Genomic DNA, 21533 nt, shown 5'->3' on the forward strand with positions numbered 1-21533 from the left:
GAAGCTGCTAAGAGCTTTCCACCCTTCCAAGCTGGCAGGAGCCCAAAGCACACAGGAACCAGTGGGAAGTTCCCAGTTTAAAACTTCTGTTAGGCTGAGTGCAATACAGTGGTACTTTCCTTCAAATGCATTTTGTTACTCTTGCTTTGCATCTTCCCTCCAGCCTATTTGACAGGTAGATGTTTGCATTAAGATATATGGTTATATCTGGTCTTGCCTTTAAAAGGCCAACAGGTAATTGGCGGTGTTGAGGGATTATAGGATGATGGAAGCACTCACCAGAAGCCAACATGAATTGAGCCTCAAGCCATTGAAGGTAAAGTGATACTTCATCATTCCTTGAGTTCATATTTTTCACCTTATCCTTGGAAGTACTGACATCTTAATAACCTTGCAGAACGGCAGAAACACTGACTTTCTGGCAGTCTGCTATGATGTTCAGTAGCACTGTGATCTGGCAGTAGACTTCCTGAAAACAATTTCAAGTTATGGATGTCCTGTTCTCCCATAAGAAATGTAAGCTTTCAATAAAAAAAGGTCACAACTATCCATATGGCCTTATTACACTACTTAAAAAGCACCTATATGGTAATGACCTTAGGTGCATTTCAAATAGGTTCAGACCATGGGAAATTCATATATAAAAGCACATCATATATTATTTTGGCAAAATTGTTCTCCAATAATCTTTGCATGGTAAAGTGCAGGTAAACCTGAGTGGCCATACAAGCCAAATCAGTGAGATTGTCTGTGTGACTTTTTTCTACCAAGAGAAAGCAAAAAATTATTATGAGGAAGCTTCATAGTATGCTGTGAGCTATTGGGTCATTCACACAATTTTGGAGATGGTTCTTATAAAGATAGTAAGTAGATTTGGTTGAATGATATTTGCTGACTCACAGATCAATTATGCTAGAATTTGTTTTGGCATTTATGATATTTGGAAACCAGTACATTAATTTCTTACTAATTGATTGCAAAAATATCCTTTACATATTACCAGCAAACAAACGGCAAACTTCAAGAATGGCTAAATGGCTAAATACTAAGCCAAATATTAAATACTAAGTGCTTCAGTAGGTGTGGTTGGCAGCTGTGTTCCACCACAATGATTCTCTTATTCCCTTCCTCAAAGGGAAAGGGGGAGAAAATACGATGAAAAAGGGAAAAGAGAGAAAAAAAAAGAAAAAAGAAAAAAAAAAAAAAAGATGAAAACGGGAGACAAGTGGAGACAAGAACAGGGGAGATCGCCCAACAATTATCATCACAGGAAAAGCAGACAGAGCAAAGGGAGATTAATAAAATTCATTGCCTATTATTAACATGCTAGAGAAGTGAGAAACAAAGAAAAACTAAAAACACCTTCCCCCCATCATCCACTCTCTCCCACCTCCTCCCCCAAAGCAGCACAGGGGAACAGGGAATGAGGGCTGTGGTCAGTCCCTAATGCTTTGTCTCTCCTGCTCCCTCACAGTCCCTCTCTGCCCCTGCTCCCCGTGGGGTCCCTCCCATGGGATGCCGTCCTTCCCCAGCTGAGCCTGTGGGGATGCCCACGGGCAGCAGCTCTCCAAGCACTGCTCCCACACGGCTCCGTCCCACGGGGTCCATCCCCCAGGAGCAAACTGCTCCAGCACGGGTCCCCCACGGCTGGACTGCAGCTCCCCCCAAACCCCCTGCTCCTGCATGGGCTCCTCTCCATGGGCTTCAGCTCCAGCCCGGGGCCTGCTCCTGCGGGGGCTCTCCATGGGCCGCAGCCTCCTCCAGGCCACATCCACCTGCTCCACCAGGGGCTCCTCCACCCACGGGGGGGCTGCAGCGTGGAGATCTGCTCCATGTGGGACCCATGGGCTGCAGGGGGACAGCCTGCTCCACCAGGGGACTCTCCACGGGCTGCAGGGGAACTGCTGCTGCCTGCCTGGAGCACCTCCTGCCCTCCTGCTGCGCTGAGCTTGGGGGCTGCAGGGTTAGTTCTCACTCCTCACTCTCCCAGCTGAAGTTCTGCAACAGTTCTTTTTTTCTTTTTCTTAAATCTGCTCTCACAGAGGTACAAACAACATCACTTAGTGGCTCAGCTCTGGTCAGTGGTGGGTCCCCTTAGAGCTGGCTGAAACTGGCTTTTATCTAACATGAGGAGGCTCCTGGAGTCTTCTCACAGAGGCCACCCCTGTAGCCCCCTCTATCAAACCTTGCCACGTAAACTCACCACAGTATGTAAGTTTGGGTTTGGAAAGCCCAGCTATTTGCTATTTAAAAAATCTATGTCTCTGTCTACTGGAGGCTCTCTATCAATCTGCATAATAAAATATTTGAAGATACATGTGTTTTATGTAGAAGATATAAGATATATTCTAGCTAGTTCAGAGCTCAGCTGAATAATAGTGGAATCAGGCAAGAGTTTCAAAAATGTTTCCTATGTGTTTCTGACCAGTTCAAATATTGCTTGCTTTCCCAGAACAGGTTTTTTGTTTGTTTGTTTGTTTGTTTGTTTGTTGGTTTTCTCCTCTTCAGGATGATTTTATGGATGTAGGGGTTTGTTCAAATAGGCCTGTACATGTTATTAATGTGAGCATGCAGGCTGGACTCTCTTGACTCTAGAAACAATGAAAAGAAAGGCCTACTTAATAAAAGGAAAGAAGTGACAGGTGAGCTTGTGGGAGAGTCTGTGTAAATGACATCCACCTACTAACATATCACTTCTCTTAATTTTCTTAAGCTTTATGTTCCAAGGTCACTTGAAGAATTGAATAAGAAGGGAAAATTGTAGACCATGTCTATCTGTGGGTAACTATATTAACCTAGAAGTTTGCAACTCTCTGGTCTGGTCCTCTGTTCCAGGTATCAAGATTTTCTTGATGGAGGTCCAGGAAAATGCACTTCTTTTACATAGCCTGTACTCAGGCTTTCCAATCTGTACTTTCTGACCTGTATTGAGAACAGAGAAAGTACTGAGGTGGTAAACAAGAGCCCAAGAGGAAGATAACACCTCATTGGCCATAAGAACATTACAGCTGAAGGAGCTGGAAAAAAGAAGCATCCAACCAGTTGATAATTAAGAGGCAATTTTTAAACTGCATGTGATAGCAACACAAACCAGCAAGGAGATAATCTTCTATGTTTAAATAGTTGCTTAGTCTTTGAAGTAATCCTTGTGTTAACTGAAATAAGGAGCCAAAAAGTGTATTCCTACCATGTCAGAGTAAGGTGTGAGTTCTTCATTTAGATTAACATCACAGGGGCCCAAGCATGTCATGGTCAAACTCCCTCTTCATGGCCAGAAATGAAGGAAAAGCACTCAAAGCTTTGTTCATCATAGAGGGTCAGGAGAGTCGCAGATCTTGCACTCTATCTCCATCTTTCACTTTATCTTCATAGTGATGAAATAAAGAAGAGAGAAAGTATAAATTCGTGTCAGTGTGAGGGCAAGCAGAAGGGTGGAGAGGACTGCTAAAACACATTCTGGCTGAACTTCTTAGCAGGCAAAAGGCAGCCTTCAAACCTTCCCTCATCATCACAAAAACAGAAAATTGCTGCAAATAGCTAAAGTGTAACTTATCCAGGAAACACATTCTGTCCTCTTTTGGAAATATGACGTATCCTTAATGTCAAGCACTGCAAAACACAAAAATACAGTGTGAATCTCTGCAGACATTACACATATGTATGCAAATCCATACTGCTCATACTTGGAAGTACAAGCACACATTAAAAAAAAAAAATAATAAATTACAAGCAAACAATCTAGCAAATCATTGGAATAGGCTGCCCAGGGAAGTGGTTGAAGCACCATCCCTGGAGGTCTTTAAAAGATGTTTAGATTTAGAGCTTAGTGATATGGTTTAGTTAGTGTTAGTTAGACTTGTTAGTGTTAGGTCAGAGGTTGGACTCGGTGATCTTGGAGGTCTCTTCAAACCTAGATGATTCTTTGATTCTGTAAAATCTGCAACTGGATTTAAAAATAAAAACCACGTGGCTACTCAAACACGTTCAATGGAAAAGTCCTGGAGGGGTGTTATGTTCACTTGCAGTTTGCATTACAGAAAACTCCACAAAACTCTGTAATTCAAGAAACAAATGAGAGCTCAATTCTCTTGTTCCTAGGTGCTGATCTCTTTATTATTTTATTATTATTATTATTTTAATATCTTAAAATTTTCATTGGGGTTTCAAGCTGTGTTGAGAGCATACTTACGCTACATCTCTGTCAGCTGTGAGAGAATACCTAGCCTACATCTCTGTCAGCTGGTAATCTCCAAAACCTCATTAAGCAAGAGGTTGGAAAGTCCTTTTCCAGAAGACAAACGACCCAGACACAACTCCTGCTTTGAACTGCCCTGGAAAGGATCTTCTCTCTCCCTTAACTGTACAGGAAACTGAGAAAGACTGGCTGGCCATTCAACTAAGTGGTTCCTCATATTGGGAATACGGACAAGGATGCAAATGACAACAGATGATGGGGGAAGAATCAAGTTTGTTTATTCTGAAGGAAGAAAACTTACAAACCAATAAAATCAGAGTTTCTTTTTTTTTCCCCATTGTTCTAGTTTTTATTCCACACCATCAACTTACAAGCAACACAAGGATTTACTGACTACACTGATCCAACAAATTCTGTAAGTACATCCTTAACTTTAATTATATAATCACGTACTTTACAAGGACTACTTGCAAACTTAAGAATGTACTTTATAGTTTGCTAGATCAAGGCTTGTGTTAATAATAAATTATGAAACAATCAGACTCATTTACTGGAGGTTAGGTTAGGTCTTGATATACTTTAGCTCTGTCTGACCTTATTTTTTCCACAGCACTGCTTGCTATACCTGTTTAATACTGTGATGTGTATTAAATCTAATCTACATAATTACCTATAGTGGGATTTGTTTATCAAGCTCTCCAGATTCAGTGATTTTCCCACTTGGTAGGCAAGTCTATTTTGCTTTTGATCAAACATGGCTAAACTTATAGCAACTTCACTCTAAAGTGGTAAGGACAGGCACCTTATCAGACTGCTCAGAAATGGCACTTGTTTTATGGAGTTAATTCTACAACTTTGTTAGGGATGTAGTTTCTTTCTCCCCTGGAAAATCTGTATTTACTTAAAATCCGCAGCACAGCTGGGTAGGGCTCCTTCCTCAAGTTAAAATGATTTGCCCTTAGAGAATTTATGTAAATCTTTGAAAATTAATTTCAAAATTTTGGAGAAGCCATGCTGTTCTCATAGAACACATTAAAAAATGAACAAACAAAACCACCACCTCTAAAACCACATAAAACAACACACACAATATGCATTAAAATAATCTATTCCTTTCTTTGTCCAAATTTGCTTGTGCAAATTGGCACAACTTCCAAGTCTTCAGAATTTAACAGTTTATCTCAGCCTGCTTTTTCAAAATCTGACTGTCTTGAGCCATACATTTATATAAGTATAATTTTATTATATCTTGAGTGAGTAGTTAGTTAGCATGCCCCAATCCCCAAACAAGTGAACTGGTAGAAACAAAAATGTAGAAAAGGGTTGCCAGTTGTTGGGCTAGGTTAGTCAAAATGTAATTAATGTGATGTTTCATGGCACATCGAGTAAAGCATTCATAAAACCAACATAGCAGGTCTTTTGATTTATATAGGAGGAAGGAAAATGTGTTTATGGAAATAATGCAGATCAGGAAATAAAATTATCTGCACCATTCAGCTCTGCCAATGCATCATTTTCAAAGGTCAGAAGCCTTATTTAATAGGAATTTTCTCCTCAGCATCATTTCTCTCATGATTTTTTCTATTTGCTATTCCTCGATTTTCTTTTTCTAAATGGACCTCCCTACAATTCTTTTCATCCTCCACTGATCTACATTTGCAGATCTTCGTAGACATCTATACTTCTTTCTTGCTTTGCTTGTTTTTTCTTCATATTTTTCTATCTTTCTACTTATTTCCAAGTTTCTCTTTTCCCTTCTGTCTTTCAATCTCTCCTAAAACAATAAACAGGAAAACTACAGCAAAGACACATTTTCATCAATGAGAAATTATTGCCTCTGTTCAAAATTGTGCCATAAATAATCACATAAGTAAGCCTGGCTGGATGTACTATCCAAGAAACAATCTTTTCGTGGTAGCACATTTTATATATACAAATGTAGGTGAGATTTTCATTTTACAAAAGAACAACTAACATTCCTAGATGCACATTGAGGGATTTTTGAAACAGCAAAGATCCCATGGCTTGCTGCAGCTGAGCAAACCAAGCTACCAGGATGACTATGAGAAGTTCCCATGACAGTGTTCCCACATCACCCGACTGAGGAATTTAGAAAAATATTGTTGCCAGCAGCTGGCTTCAAGGATGGGATCTATGTGACTGCTAATCATAAGGGGGTTGTTTTCTTGCAGGTGGGGTTGTTTTCTTGCAGTTGTTTGTCTGAGTGCTTTTGACCAATAATCTTGTGTGAGACACTATCTGCCCATGTTAAGTTTACTATAAAAGTCAGGCTATTTGGGTAATAAAGGAGAGAGAGCATGATCTGACCATACTAGTGTCTGTCGTGTTTTCGGCCGTTCTTCCTGCAACAGATGCAAGTAATAAATTTATCCATGATTATTAGTGTCATATTAAACATATGATAATTTCTTGTGACTCCCTACTTAATTCACTTCCTTTTTAGCTTACCAATCAAACTGAAGATTTTATAGGACAAATTTACTTCCATTTAGCCAAATTTCTATCATGATCACTGAACCTGGAGCTTGCGAACAGAATGTGTTCTTAGCAGAAAGGATCATTTTGAAGTTCTTTGTAGTCATCTTCAGGAGATCAGACTTTTTTTTTTTTTTAATCAGCATCCTTATTACTCTTTTCAGAGGAAAATTATCTAACCTGCATTTTGAGAAACGAAGGTCATATCTTTTCTACAGCCACAACTTCAGCTAGAGATTGCAAGGTCGTAAAATCATCGGGGACCCTTTCTCGATTTTGTGCTCTATGTTATATGGATTTAGAGTCCATTAAGCACATTGTCAATTAAAACATGCTATGGTTGATGAGACGTCTTCATTAAAATATCTATCACTAAGTGCTTGTAATTTTAGAAGAGAAAAATGTCCTGTGCTGACTTGTATCTGCTTGCCCCAAGCAGTGCAGGGGAACAGGGGCTGTGGTCAGCCCCTAATGCTTTGTCTCCTCCACTCCTTCACAGTCCCTCTCTGCCCCTGCTCCCCGTGGGGTCCCTCCCATGGGATGCCGTCCTTCCCCAGCTGAGCCTGCGGGGGCTGCCTACAGGCAGCAGCTCTCCAAGCACTGCTCCCACACGGCTCCGTCCCACGGGGTCCATCCCCCAAGAGCAAACTGCTCCAGCATGGGTCCCCCATGGGTGGGCAGCAGCTCCCCCCAGACCCCCTGCTCCTGCGTGGGCTCCTCTCCACGGGCTGCAGCTCCGGCCCGGGGCCTGCTCCTGCGGGGGCTCTCCATGGGCCGCAGCCTCCTCCAGGCCACATCCACCTGCTCCACCAGGGGCTCCTCCACCCACGGGGGGGCTGCAGCGTGGAGATCTGCTCCACGTGGGACCCACGGGCTGCAGGGGGACAGCCTGCTCCACCAGGGGCCTCTCCACAGGCTGCAGGGGAACTGCTGCTGCCTGCCTGGAGCACCTCCTGCCCTCCTTCTCTTCTGGCCTTTATGTCTGCAAGGCTGTCTCTCACTCCTCGCTCTCCCAGATGCTGTTGCACAGCAGGGTTTTTTTCCCTTTCTCAAATCTGTTCTCACAGAGGCACAAACAACATCTCTTACTGGCTCAGCTCTGGTCAGCAGTGGCTCCCTTTGGAGTCGCTGAAACTGGCCCTTATCTAACATGGGGCAGCTTTTGGACTCTCCTCACAGAGGCTACCCCTGCAGCCTCCCACTACCAGGACCTTGCCACATAAACCCAACACAGATGATAGCATGCTTTATCTTACTGCCTCTCCCATACAGTATTTGTCAGAGGGAACTGAGAGATTTTTGAGTTAACTTGTCAACATGAAATCTTTAATCATTGTTTATTAACAGTGAAATAATAATTTCCCATAATCCCCACTTTGATTTAGAGATTGTCACAGTATCAAACTAAATCAGGTATGCATTACTAGGAATTTTTGTCTCTGTGTGCTCCCAAGAGTAGCATCTAAGAATCTTGTAGTGGGTTTACGTGGCAAGGTTTTGGTAGCAGGGAGCCATAGGGGTGGTTTCTGTGAGAAGGATCTAGAAGTTGCCCCATATTTGGTAAGGGCCCCACTGTTTTCCAGAGCTGAGCCAATAAACGATGTTGTTTTGCGCCTCTGTGAGAGCATATTTAAGACACTGAAAAAAAACGCTGCGCCACACAGCAGCCGGGACAGTGAGAGGAGTGAGGAACAGCCTTGCAGGCGCCAAGGTCAGTGCAGAAGGAGGGGGAGAGGTGCTCCAGGCGCCAGAGCAGAAGTCCCCTGTGACCTGTGGTGAGGACCATGGTGAAGCAGGATGTCCCCCTGCAGCCCATGGAGTACCACGGTGGAGCAGGGTTCCACGCTGCAGCCCGTGGAGGAGACCACGGTGGAGCAGGTGGCCCTGCACCGACGGAGGCTGCCGCCTGTGGAAGACCCCTGCCGGAGCAGATTCCGGGCCGGACCTGTAGCCCGTGGAGAGGAGACCACGCAGGAGCAGGTGACCTGGCAGGAGCTGCTGCCTGTGGGGGAGCCAGGTTGGAGCAGTTTTCTCCTGAGGGATGGACCCCGTGGTACTGACCCATATCTGGAGCAGTTCTGGAAGAGCTGCTGCCTGTGGGAAGCCCACGCCGGATCAGTTCATCAAGGACTGCATCCCGTGGGTGGGACCCGACAGCACAGGGGACGAGCGTGACCGAGAAGGAGCGGCAGAGAAGAAGCGCTGTAGACTGACCATAACCCCCATTCCCCTGTTCCCCTGCGCCGCTCGGGGGGAGGAGGTGGAAGAGGGTGGATGGGGGGGGAAGGTGCTTTTGGTTTCTTTCCTTTGTTTCTCACTTCTCTAGTGAGAGTCCCCTTATTATATAATCTTACTATCTCCCTATGCAGAGTCTGTTTTGCCCGTTACAATAATTACTGGGTGATTTTCTCATCCTTATCTCAACCTTTGAGCCCTTTTCACATATTTTCTCCCCATTCCTCTTTGAGGAGGGGGAGTGAGAGAGCGGCTGTGGTGGAGCTTGGCTGCCCACTTGAGCGGAACCACGACAAATCTTTTCTCTTTGGCGAATAAGGGTTGGCCCATTTTCTAACGGAGACAAATAGATGGCAGTGCTAATTACCAAGTTGTATCATGTATTTCTGCAAGCAAAAGTCATGGTCCGCTTGCACTTCTCAAACTGCCACAACATAATATCTGTATTTTACTTCACACTTACATGTACTTGCAGATAATTAACAATAAATTAAATATTTTCCCTAAATTACCTTCATACCTACAGCTACCCAGCAATAACAAACCTACCCTGTTTCAGAGTGAGAATCTTGCTGAGATGCAAGCATAAATGGGAAGGTTCCCATGAAAATCAATTGCATTTTGCACAGAAAGGCATATTTGAAATGAAAGACTGAGACCTAGTAATTTGTCAAGACCTATAAAGGTTTGTTGTTGGTTTGTTTATTTTTTGTTTGTTTGTCTGTTTTCAGTTGGTCGGTTGGCTGGTTGTTTTTTGTTTGTTCGTTTGTTTGCTTGTTGGTTGCTTGGTAGATTATTTTTTTTTGGTTTGGGGAAATAGTTTTCTATATGACAGTGTCATAAATGTGAACTTCATCACATCTGTAATGATGCAAGCTTATTTGGAGAGTCTTCCACTTCCAGAATGAACCAATTATCGATAAACAGTATATTGCAGTAACCTGTTCTTGTTTGTATAGAATTTTGGCTACTGTCAGAACAATAATGAAACCTGAAATAAAAAGGATCAAATGAAAAGGACCAAATTAAAAATTCATAAAGCAGCTGTACATTTTTAAATTAAATCAGAGGAGTTTTGAAATTCCAGTGAATGCTCACATTCAGTTTTCATGTGGGACCAGGTTTCGGTTCATCTCTGTAAATCCAATGGTGTTAGCAACCCTACAACCTCTTTAAATGATGACAGAATCATACTAAAGATTAATGGGCATGCTTTGTGTGCAGGATTAATCTTCTAGGAGTTGTCATACTACCAAAGGTAAATAAACGAACAATATTCCCACATAAAGACTTCTTATTGACATATAAACCACCAACTGAAACATGAAGCCTGAAAAACTATGCCTGTTTACTATATCTTCATTCAGTACGACTGCTTAATCTATAATCATTTGATTTTCTTAAGGATGTATAGCATAGAATGATATGTAAGTCTTAAGACTAAGCTGATTACAATAGACACAAATCAGCTGTTTTCAAACATGTCCATATAAAGTTGAAGCTTTCGTTTAGTGTAATTGTGAACTAAGAAATTGGAATAAGTGGTCTACAATATTGAGATAAGAATATAATACTTTAGAGATTGTCCTGAGATGACCTAGTACATATGTGAAGCCATCCTTGTTTTATCCTTATTAAGAATATTTACCTCATGGAAACACCTATAAGCAAAAAAAATGAGTTTGATATTCTTCTTTTTTTTACTTTTTTTTTTTTTTTTTTTGCCTGTTGTAATTCTCTCTTGTAAAGTTCTCTTGTATCATTTCGAAATTTTCTGATCCCCTTCACAGTTATTCTTCTACTTCTAGAAATGCTGTGTTTTAAGTAAAGGAATAAAACCTTCATGCCCTGAGTAGCTAAGCAATTAAAGTCCCTGTGGATAGAAGCCAATTGCTTAGTTTTCTTCCTGCACTTGTAGATCAGAGTTTTGGAAGGTGTTCATTTATGAGAGACACAGGGCTGAACATTAAGTAACTGTATCTAAAAATATAGGAAGAAGCAAAGGTCATTCAGGCAAATTATTAATACTTTATTTTGATTTAAATGAAGGAAGTAATCCCACCATCTGTCACATAAACATTCTCTTACAGAAGTAAGAGACACAATGACTCAGAGAGGCAAAATAATTCCTTTATTATTAGACAGTCATTTATACTTAAAAATAAATAAGAAATAAATAGCAGTGCCACTATATAATGTGCTTGTGACTGAGAAGAAGAGAAATAGTAAGGCGGAAAGAAGTGAATACAATATTATAGAAAAAATGTTATAAGAAAAGAGAACAAATCAACCAATCTTTTTTTTTTTCAACAGAAAATGGTTGCACCTAAAAAAAAAAAAAAAAAAAAAAAAAGAAAAGAAAAACACAGAAACTTACCGAAGTTCCGTTATAAGACTCCTTTTGCTTTAGCATGTTTTCATCAATATGCTAGTAATCAATGAAAATCATCATGCATTTAAAATGAAAGAAATGTTAAAATATATTCAAAATTATATTGAAAATGGTATAGAAAATATACTAACATCATCCTATATTCAAATCCATCCCACTTGCAATTTTTTTTTAATAAAGCACAGCAAAAGTAGATACTCCATAGTTCTACAGAGGCCAAAAACTTAGCAAAAAAGTAGTTTTCTGATAAAACAATGTTTAAAGCATGTTAGACTGAAATTGATGTGAGTCAATATTTTTTATTTTCTGTTAATTAGTCTTGAAATATCACTTTCAAATCATTACAAGTTGTCAGGTTTACTTCAGATAAGTGTTGGTAAGCTTAATTTTCTTTAATTGCTAATATGAACAGATATCTCCCATCAAACTCTGCATAGCAGTATGTTGGCAATTTCCTATATTCTTCCATGCTCAAAAATGTGTTCATGCTAAAAATGTGTACACATCCTGCTACAGAGAGCTATCCCCTCCAACAATGACTTTCTTATAAATACGCTTACACTTCGTTCTGCTTTACAAACTTATGTCCTATACACATCTTAACCATTTTGCATGCTGCTAGAAATGCCTTAATCTTACTGGCCATAGAGGTTAATGACTTCAAATCACAGCAAACTGAAGTGAGCACTAATCACAAATTATGTTTTCATATTATTAGCACAATTTGACTTTGCTGATGATTCATTATAATCCCAGATATCAAAACATTTCTGTTACCCAGTTTATATACTCTGACCAAAATTCTCATATCTTATGCTCTGTTTTCCTTATAAACTCTAGCTTCTTTTGAATTAAGTTAATTTACTTATACCAAGCTACCTGTTAAACTGAAATTTTAGTTATGTGCTTTGTTGCAAGTCAAACACCTCAATAAGTTCAGTAGAAGTAAAATCAATACAATCTGCATATAATCTTAAATGGCATGGCTTTATACATAAACTGTAGTTCTCTGAGTCTGGAATAATGTTCCTGGGATGACTCAAAATTGCTTACTCTGGTGGTTTCTGTACTTCAGCTGACAGAATTTTGTGTGAGATACACTTCTGATATGCTCCAGTATCACCAAGCCCATGTTCCTACGTGATAGCCAGCATTACTGGAAGACTTATCTGTGTACACCTTTGGTAAATAGAAAGAATTAATTGCAGGTAACAGTACTGCTTCTTGGATTCCTGGAATATTTAGAAGCAGTGCAGAAGTCCTGTTCCATTTTCAATTTTGGGGGTGATTTCATTTCTCTTAATCATTGTTCAGATATATGCCAATAAATAATATTTTTTTAATATTATTTAAAAAAAAAATAAAAAATATATCTTTTTCCCCCTTTTTATAACCCAAAATTAAAAATTATTGCCCTTGGATGATGATGATGATGGTGATGATGATGATGATGATTATTATTATTATTGTTATTATTATTATTATTTCAATGAACATTTTTGGTGAAGGACAAATTATTTAATTATTTTTGTTGAAAGCCATTTTCCATTTTGGAGATTTTTTTTTGTCATCTCCAGCTGAAAATGCACAGAAATGCTCCCTCAGCCCCTGGCTGTTTAGCATATTAGCCATAAAAGCATCACAGCATGGTATGTTATGAACATAGTGAAAAAAACATTGCTTTGACCAAGTGCAGAGTCCTGCTTTCAAAAGCCTATAACTCAAGCAAATCAAAACAATTTTTCACTCAATTTCAGCTTTTAACATCTCTACTTTACAGTTGTACAGATGTTCAAAATAACACCAGGGTGTTTTTTTATAATGAGAAATGTCTGTCTATTTTCCCACGCTCACATTCTGAAACGAATCTCTGATTAAACATTTTAAAAATTCTTTTTGGGTAGGAACCAACCAAAGGGATACTCGAGCCAAAATCTGTGCACTTTTTTTTTTTTTTTTTCCCTCCAATTTTGAGAACAACTGTGTAAAAAAGGAAATAATTATGCTACCTCAACCAAGGCTTTAGTTGGCAGTATAATCAAATAACAGTCCGGTATAATACAGCGAGATTGCCTAAGGTTATGTGCTCACTCGAAAAAGAAGGTAGATGTATGACTAAAAGCATGGTTGTAATTCAGGGTTAGAAGTTACAACATTCTTTGTCAGGGAGAGCCCATGTTGTGGGCATCTGCACAAAACATCCCCACATCCCCAAAGTTGTACCTGCCTACACTTCACTGCATGCATTGAATTATAATGCATAAAACCACAAATTTTCTACTTCAGTATTTGTGAAAACCATTAACTACAACAACAGCAAAAATAATTTGATGCCTATCCAGTAGTGTTTCATTTTCAAATAGATATTTGAAAGAGTTAAAGGGAAGATGAATGTTGGGAAAGGTTGATAGAGGAATTGTACTGATACAGTGGTGCTAAACTTCTTTGAATTAGGAGCTTTTATGCTAGTATTTTCTTTACATCACGTTCATAAATCACCTGAAATAAAGTCTGCATCAAAGTCCAGCAATTTAAAAATATATATATATATTAAAAATTTCCATACAGAGAGCACAACTATATTTATCAACAGACCCACACAGTAGTGTTGCTGTCTTACACTCATATCATTTGTGGACCCACACTTATTCTGAAGTGCTGAGAACTTTTCGCTGAAGAAAGGTTGATGTTCCAGATTGTAAGAAAACAGACTCAAAAACACAAAAAAATAAACAATGTTAAGAACAAAACCCTAGTAGATGAGACTTGTATGTTTTCAGATGATGATATTTTGAACAGTTCTAGTCTCCCAGTCATGCTACACTGCCAGGTAGCACTAAGAGACTGTATCATGCCCAAATGGTGACTAATGGAATATTTCTGCTCTAAATTCAGACTATGTTTAGGTTGGTATGTGGTGAGCTTGCTGAATTTAGCTTCCTGTGGCGTCAAAACCTATGTCTAGTTTTACCAACATTACTTTGAGTTTTTCCTGCTCACTGTGAATATTCCCATAGAGAAGAACTTTGTTTGGAATCAATTAAGGCTGAGTAAGTATGACATCCATGCAGAGAAGACTCTTAAAAGCAAGAAAATGTCAGATTACGGAACTCCTCTTAAAGGCACCTCAGTGCCCACACAACACATTTCCACTGACATGAGTAGATTTCACACCTCCCCACAGAACTTCCTTCTGCTTCCCAAATATAAGGGATCCCATCCAGCTCATTAATTTCACACTATAGAACCCCACACACTATAAGCCCAGCTCAACAGTCATTATTTCATAAAGTTAGTAAGGTCAAGATGATGTGTATGTGTGAGATTTTGAAATGAAGAGGAGATGGGGGTGTTTGAATTTTATTTATGCTTCAGATTTGTAGTTCTGAGCTGTCCAACCCTGACAGCAATCTTTCTTTTTCTTTTTTTTTTTTTCTTTCCTTTTATTTTTATTTTTTTTTAATGGAATAACATGCATGTTCTATTTCTAAATTTCTAAATCTGTATTTTGGACTACCAGCTTGGAACAGATGTTCAGTAGTCATATAACAGGTGAGGTAGCAGAGCAGTTGGTCCAAAGATTAAATAAGGATAATAGTAACTGAGAAGAGTTATTAAGTTAAGAATATTAATTTAAATGTGCTGGATAAATACATAGGCGATTTTAAAATGGGATAAAGATACTGTTTGGTTTCTCCTGAGATCTTTTTAGAAAATATCTGCTGTCTAATCAGAAAAGAAATTAACATCATTTGCTAAGGCAATTCATGTGTCTTTCATACACTGCCATTTATTACTACCACCTCTTGTTATTATTGTCATCTGATGTTTGTATATGAAGCAATCCGAAGTACGTTCCTTATAAAAACACTTGCTCATAGTTTGCCTAGAGGAGGTAGGTCACATTAATGTTGAATGAAAATATAAACTTAATGAGAAATAAAGTAAGCAGTAATGAAATTTTAATCACGCAGTCACCTGAATATTGCTATTGCCTAATAGGCAAATTGGTTCTATAGACTCAGATTAGCTAAACTATTTAGAATCCTCTGGGTAAAAACAGGCACCAGGGAAATCTGCAAGTTTGCATAATCACTCAGACACTTTTGTAAACCCCCTTCATCTAAATACCTAAATAGTTTTGAATTTTTTTTTTTCCTGGATTGGAATGGTATCTGTGTTTGATAAAGGCAGAGGAGTCCCATTTAAGACTTGGTTTAAAAGGAATTTTTATGTTTACTTGCTGTACTACTAACAGATTGGAGAGTAGTTTCAGGATTACTTTGAAGTGTACATAATTTAGACATAAACTGCCATTTGTTAGAGTTCTGGTATTCTGGTCCAAGCCCTACTGAATCACATGTACCTGAAAAAACAGGAGAGTTGTGAAAGCACAGTCCGGAAGGCATCCATAGCAACTTGAGTAATCCTTACTAGCGGACAGGTTTGAACTGCAGATAAAATGAGAATTTTCATTTTTCATTTTGTAATTGGAGTGACGTAAATAAGACTTAAAATGCAGATGAGCCTGATTTTACAACAGGCTTTAAATCCCATGGACTTTTTAAAAGAAAATCTTGCTGTAGATGAATTAAGAGAGCATGGCAGCAGAAAAATAGGGGGATGGCACAATAAGTGCTAGAGTTGAAGAAAAATAATAGGAAAAAAAAAAGTATAATGAGAGAACATTAAGAAGCATAAATGCACCTTTCCCACTACTGGAAACTGTTGTGATATTTTCTTGTGGGAAAAGGCCATTTTCATTGTTCTCTTTTTCCTTTTAGGAAAAGAAAGAACACATTTTTGTGATCCTCTTGAACACCCTTGATCACAATATAGAATATTTCATTCTTAGAAAACCATCATCTTTCAGAGCATGATAGAACTAGTTTGGAGGAAAAAAAAAAAAAAAAAAAAAAAAAAAAAAAAAAGAAAGGAAAAAAAAGTCTATCCTTGTAAGAATATTTTAATGATGATGACACATTTGAACCACAGTTTAAAAAAAAAAAAAAAAGAAAGAAAAGAAAAGAACTTTGAACATAATAAAGTAGACAAACGAGGGTTGAAAATGTGTTTTGAAAGGAAATTGCATACAGAAGTTTTTGAGAAGAAATAATAAGTATTCTGCAAATGTATTTTCAGATATTTTTGTTTTTGAAGTCAAGGTATATGCTTCTCATAAGAGCATAAGTAACTAGGCAGAACACCTTTATTTTTAAAGTAGAATTTTCGTAGTTCCAGGGCTTGGCTTGCTCTAAATGAATACAGCCTATAGAATGGAGAGAGGTTTTCCAGTAGAATTATGGGCAATAATTTTGTTTCAAAAACTTTCATGACTTAATCACAGTCAACCTCCACAGATTTTACTTTAAAAAATTTCTCAGCATACCAAACTAAATATTGCTTGCAGAGCCCCAGAAGAAATTTTCCTTAAAGAAGCCTTAAATAAAAGAAGAATGAGATCTGTTTAGCATATAACATTTTATTATCCAATTCATAACCATAAACATAAAATATCAACAAAACATAATATCCAATGCTGATATTATCCAATATTAGCATCTCTCTCTTTTTTTTTTTTTTTTTTTGTGAACTCTCTTTAAAAAAAAAAATAAAAAAATTGTCAAACGTTAAAGAAATGCAAGTTAAATATTTGAAAAACCCTTGCAATATCAGAAGGTTTCCATTCCTTTCAGTACTAAAGAGTATCTATTCTGGGATACATGATACATGGGTGGTTTTCCTTTGCTATCGAATTTTCCCTAGTCCCACCTTTGTATTTAATGTGGCTCCTGCCTTTCAGATGTTTCAGTCTGAAAATTATGTACTTTGATGACCTAAGACCCCAAATAATCAGTTCAGCCCTCTGTAAACATCTCATTGTGTCCTAGCCACTGAGTCTCTGGTAGTGTAATTGCATGGCTGTGCTATAAGCATCAGCAGTTCTGTTTCAAACTCCTCTCTACCTTAAATGCATCACTGCATTCCTTCCTTTGGGGGTAGCAGCATGTCCTCTTTCAAAAGGAGATGCTCTAAGTCATTCCCTGTTGCTTGCAGTATGTTCAGATAGTGCAGCACTGTAAGCATTTGCTTCCACTGCACCCCAAGTGTTTATTTGCTTTTTGCTTCCTGAAATCTTCATGCATCATTTCAGTCTGAAATTTTAAAACAGATTAATACTTAAAGATATCCAGCCTTAAGGTAGCAGGTCATAAGTAGTTATAATTTAGAGAGGAAAAGATTCTTCTTGAGAAATCATTCTGAGTACACTGCTTCTTTTCAGTGATCAGCTGCTGAAAATGCTTTGTGCAGTGAGGTTTTCTAATCTGAAAAAGGTGAATCTGTGAGTCTGTTTAGGCATATGCACAGAGTTTTTGGAGAGCCCTTCAATCACAATTGCCACTCAGCAACATCCAGAGTACAACCAATCTGCACTGGCAGCACTGTACATGGTGTCAACAGCAGTAAGCAGTAACATTTTTATAAGCAGAATTGAAAACAACCTCCACAACTTAAGAATGTGAAGCAACATAGACAACAGGCTTGGAAATGGCATGAAATAGAGTTGCTTAAGAGCAAAACAGTGAAGTGATGTGTGCTTGAGGCTAGTCTTTGCAGTTTCCAGAAGTGCCTGATAACAATTTTTGCCATTTATATGAGGAGACACTTGAAGTTACTTCTTTATTTTCAGTGGAGTCACCTCTGCTATGGGGAAGATAATTCTTGAACATACTCTCAAATTTTAGAAATAATATAATTGAACAGTATATATAAGCATTTATTTTGTTGTGTAATATTACATCTTCCTCCCCCAAGATGGCATTAAAATGCATTTTTAAAGAGGCCTGTGGATTTCTGGATACAGTGACACATCCATTGAGGTTTTACTCCTAGTCATATCTCTTCGATGATGTATTCTGATCACTGTAGAGCTCCATCAGTTCTTCCTCTATAGTTTTCTGTGTATTAACATATATTTCTTCCCTGTCATACATTTTACTCTATTTATAATAACAACTTTTAAATATTATATCAATGGTTAGATTTTGCTGGTTTATCTGGTTCATAGTGTTAATAATGTTACAAATAACATATACTGATACATTTATGTCTGTATGATTTTATTTGCATATACCTATAATTGTTCAGTTTGTTTATATACACAGACATACACTAGGGTCCAAACCAGAGTCCTTATAAAGGGAGTCACAATACTCCAGGGCCTTTCAGAACATATACAACCCTTCCTCAGAAAGTGAGGCCATGCTCTAAACCAAGGGCATTAAAATCTGAAATATACATTGTGCAAATTGGAAAGCATTGGAAACAACAGCAGTGAAAAAGGGCAGACAGCATGTTCTGTGTATTTTTTCAGAGATCTGCTTCCCTGGAGAGGCAGACTCCTTCTGTGTTTAGCTCCGACATGGAGGAAGCATGCTACCAGCCCTTCCTAACACTATCCACGAAGCATGGTGAAGCAGATGGCTTTTCCAGGCTGGAAGCCAGAGGCCTTTTCTGGAACCCTCTTGGCCAAGCCAAGCCACTCCCAGCACCTACACAGCTGTCATAGGTGTGTAGATGATGGGGTTTTCCAAACCAGCCTTAATCCTGTAGCAGAAAAGATAACAGAGCAGGCAGGAACTTTACGTAGTCTGGATTACATCAGACTGGTCACTTCTTGGATCATCCTCTCACAGTAACTTTTTGAAAATATAGGCACTTTGATTAAGTATTTTTCTTACCAGAACTGATCAGATTTTTATAAGACTATGGAAATGTTTCTGTAGGCAATAATAACTAAGGGAATTCATGTTGATGTCTGGTATTAGTTTTCCTGAGAAAATCATGTACAACATCCATCCTATTATTGACACTTTTTTTTTTAAAGTTTGATAAACATAGTGTGTCAAGCCTGTTTGTTCATTCCGGGTACAACTGGAACTGTTTTTAAGGTGTGCCTGTTTAAATATATATACCACACCTTCCCTATCAGGGGTAAGGCTTTGCTTGTTTGTGCTGATTAAACTTTCTGCTGTTTTAATAATAATAATATTACTTATTCCAAAGAACTTCAGGTTTCCTAGATTGCCCAGAACAATGTATAGATGTCTTAGTACCAACAATGTATGCTGGACTACTCTACAACCACACATGCACCCACTAACATCCACTCAATCATCTCTTTGTGAGGTGTTTCATTTTTAGCATTTTCAGCTCTGAAACTCCCACCTAGATAGAAACTACTAGTATAGCTGCTGAGACTTCTGCCAAAATTTCTGTACATAGTCATTCTTACCACAGAATTACTCTGCAAAATACCAAGGTTAATTTTTAGACGAATAATACCATGTAAGAATTCTTTCATCTTATCCTACTGATGTTTTTTTCTGTATATGGTCTTTATAGCCTCAAACAGTAGAGGTTAAAGTAATTACTGGCTTAGAGTGTTGCTAGAGAGCTACAGAAATATCAGGGAAGTTGTACGTCTTAGCATTTGTGTATCTGGTGTGTTCTGTGTACCTTGGTCACACGTACAGATGTAAGTATGCACACAACTGGTCTCTTTGACCTCTTAACTGCAATGTAGCAGTGACTTCTTTCCCTCGTTCTATAAATTCATAGTTTTATCATGAGTCTCACAGAATCTGGTCTTTCTTTTAAAACAAGTCACCTGGAATTACCAAATAACTTTCATCTTATTTTAATAAATGAAAACATACCTAGCCCTATTAAAACAAACAACAGCAACAACAAAAACTCTCAAAGAATGACAAAAACATTCCTCAAGGTTCAAAACATAGCCAGTGAGTACAAAGAATCAAATTTATCTTCATCCATTCATAAGGAGGTGCTTCTAGACAGGGAAAGCTGTTATGACAGAAATCCATTAAGATGTTAAAACACATGCTTATCATTAAGCACATGAGTGTAGCCCCTTGAGGTCCATGATTTTATATTTTGCCAAACCAGAGGTAGCATATTCATTTTATAAATAGATACTTACCTTCAAGACTAAATGTTTTCAGTGAAGAAAATAATGATTAGAATATTCCACCTTGCTACTCATTTAAAAGATGATATTCAGGGGGTTTAATACTGTAAAAAAATAAATAAAATGAAGTAACTAGCACATTGAACAGCTGTTTCTGACAACAGAGAAGCCACTTAGGCAATTTATATTTTCAATGTTGTTTACATATGGGAACAATACTCCAGAGCACAGTATGTGAGCTAGAGAAAGTAAACACACACCCAATTTGTAAACTTTTAATATGCTTGTTTTACTATAAAAATAGACTTGTAATTAGTTCCCTGGAGTTTTGGTACAATAAGATGAAGTTTAATTTCATACACAAGACAAACAGAAGCTTGCTGCTTTAGCTGAGATGGACAAGCACGTCAGGACTAGTAACATGAATGGGAGCATTCCTACACATTTAAATGCCTTTACATCAAAGAAAATGGATTGAAACTGAGAGTGAAGATTCACAGCCCTGTACAAGATGCACTATATGACTAGATGAGGGTGTTTTATTTTTGTATCTTGAGTCTCTGACACTGCCATGTGAATCTAAACACACACCTTTGAGCAATTAAACAAGATAGGATAATAGCGTGAGGCTTTATGCTTACTAAAGAAGTGATTTGTTGACAATTCAACAGTTTTGAGAGGGAGAAGGAAAGAAGGAAATCCTAAGAAGTAATGAGTATCTAGATCCACAAAAGCATTCTGATGTAAAATGCACCTTGATTTCAGTCTCACTGATCTAGACTAAAGATCCAACCTTGTAAAGATTTATTCATATGAATAATTAATTATAATCATCCCCACGTGACTAAAAATGCAAATAATATAGCAAATAAATTAGGCTTACAAAATTAGATCCAAATCATAACACAGTATGGTGAGGTTCAACACACATAAAATGCAATTAAATGCTTAAAGTCTTTGTAGCAACTCAAAAAAGGAGGGGAAAATCAGAAGGGAACCTGCAGCCTACATCAGCATACTTGGCATAAGACAATCAAATGTCTATGTGCCAAAGCTTGAAGGTTTTTCTGCCAAAGTCATTAAAGAGAGTTATAGATTTGAATATATTTTTTTTTTTTGCATGCTAAATTTAGGTGATCAGTACAGATGTTGCAGAGCTAAATTGTCTTTTGGCAGTATAGGCTTGGTCTCACGACATTCTTTTCCCTCTCATCAACAACTTT

At 38.2% G+C, this 21533-nt stretch overlaps 1 long non-coding RNA gene across 1 annotated transcript; it reads right to left on the reverse strand.

Moving 5' to 3' along the window:
* Positions 1 to 1286: 1286 nt before the first annotated feature.
* On the reverse strand, positions 1287 to 20466 carry LOC311433414. Its single transcript, XR_014690743.1, has 4 exons — positions 20323 to 20466; positions 3188 to 3364; positions 1723 to 2922; positions 1287 to 1673 (listed from the first exon to the last, which is right to left on the reverse strand). It is a non-coding gene; the product is annotated as an uncharacterized lncRNA (long non-coding RNA).
* Between the last annotated feature and the right edge of the window lie 1067 nt (positions 20467 to 21533).

The sequence above is a fragment of the Aythya ferina genome, assembly GCF_964211825.1.
Source record: "Aythya ferina genome assembly, chromosome: 3".
Classification (NCBI taxonomy): Eukaryota; Metazoa; Chordata; class Aves; order Anseriformes; family Anatidae; genus Aythya; species Aythya ferina.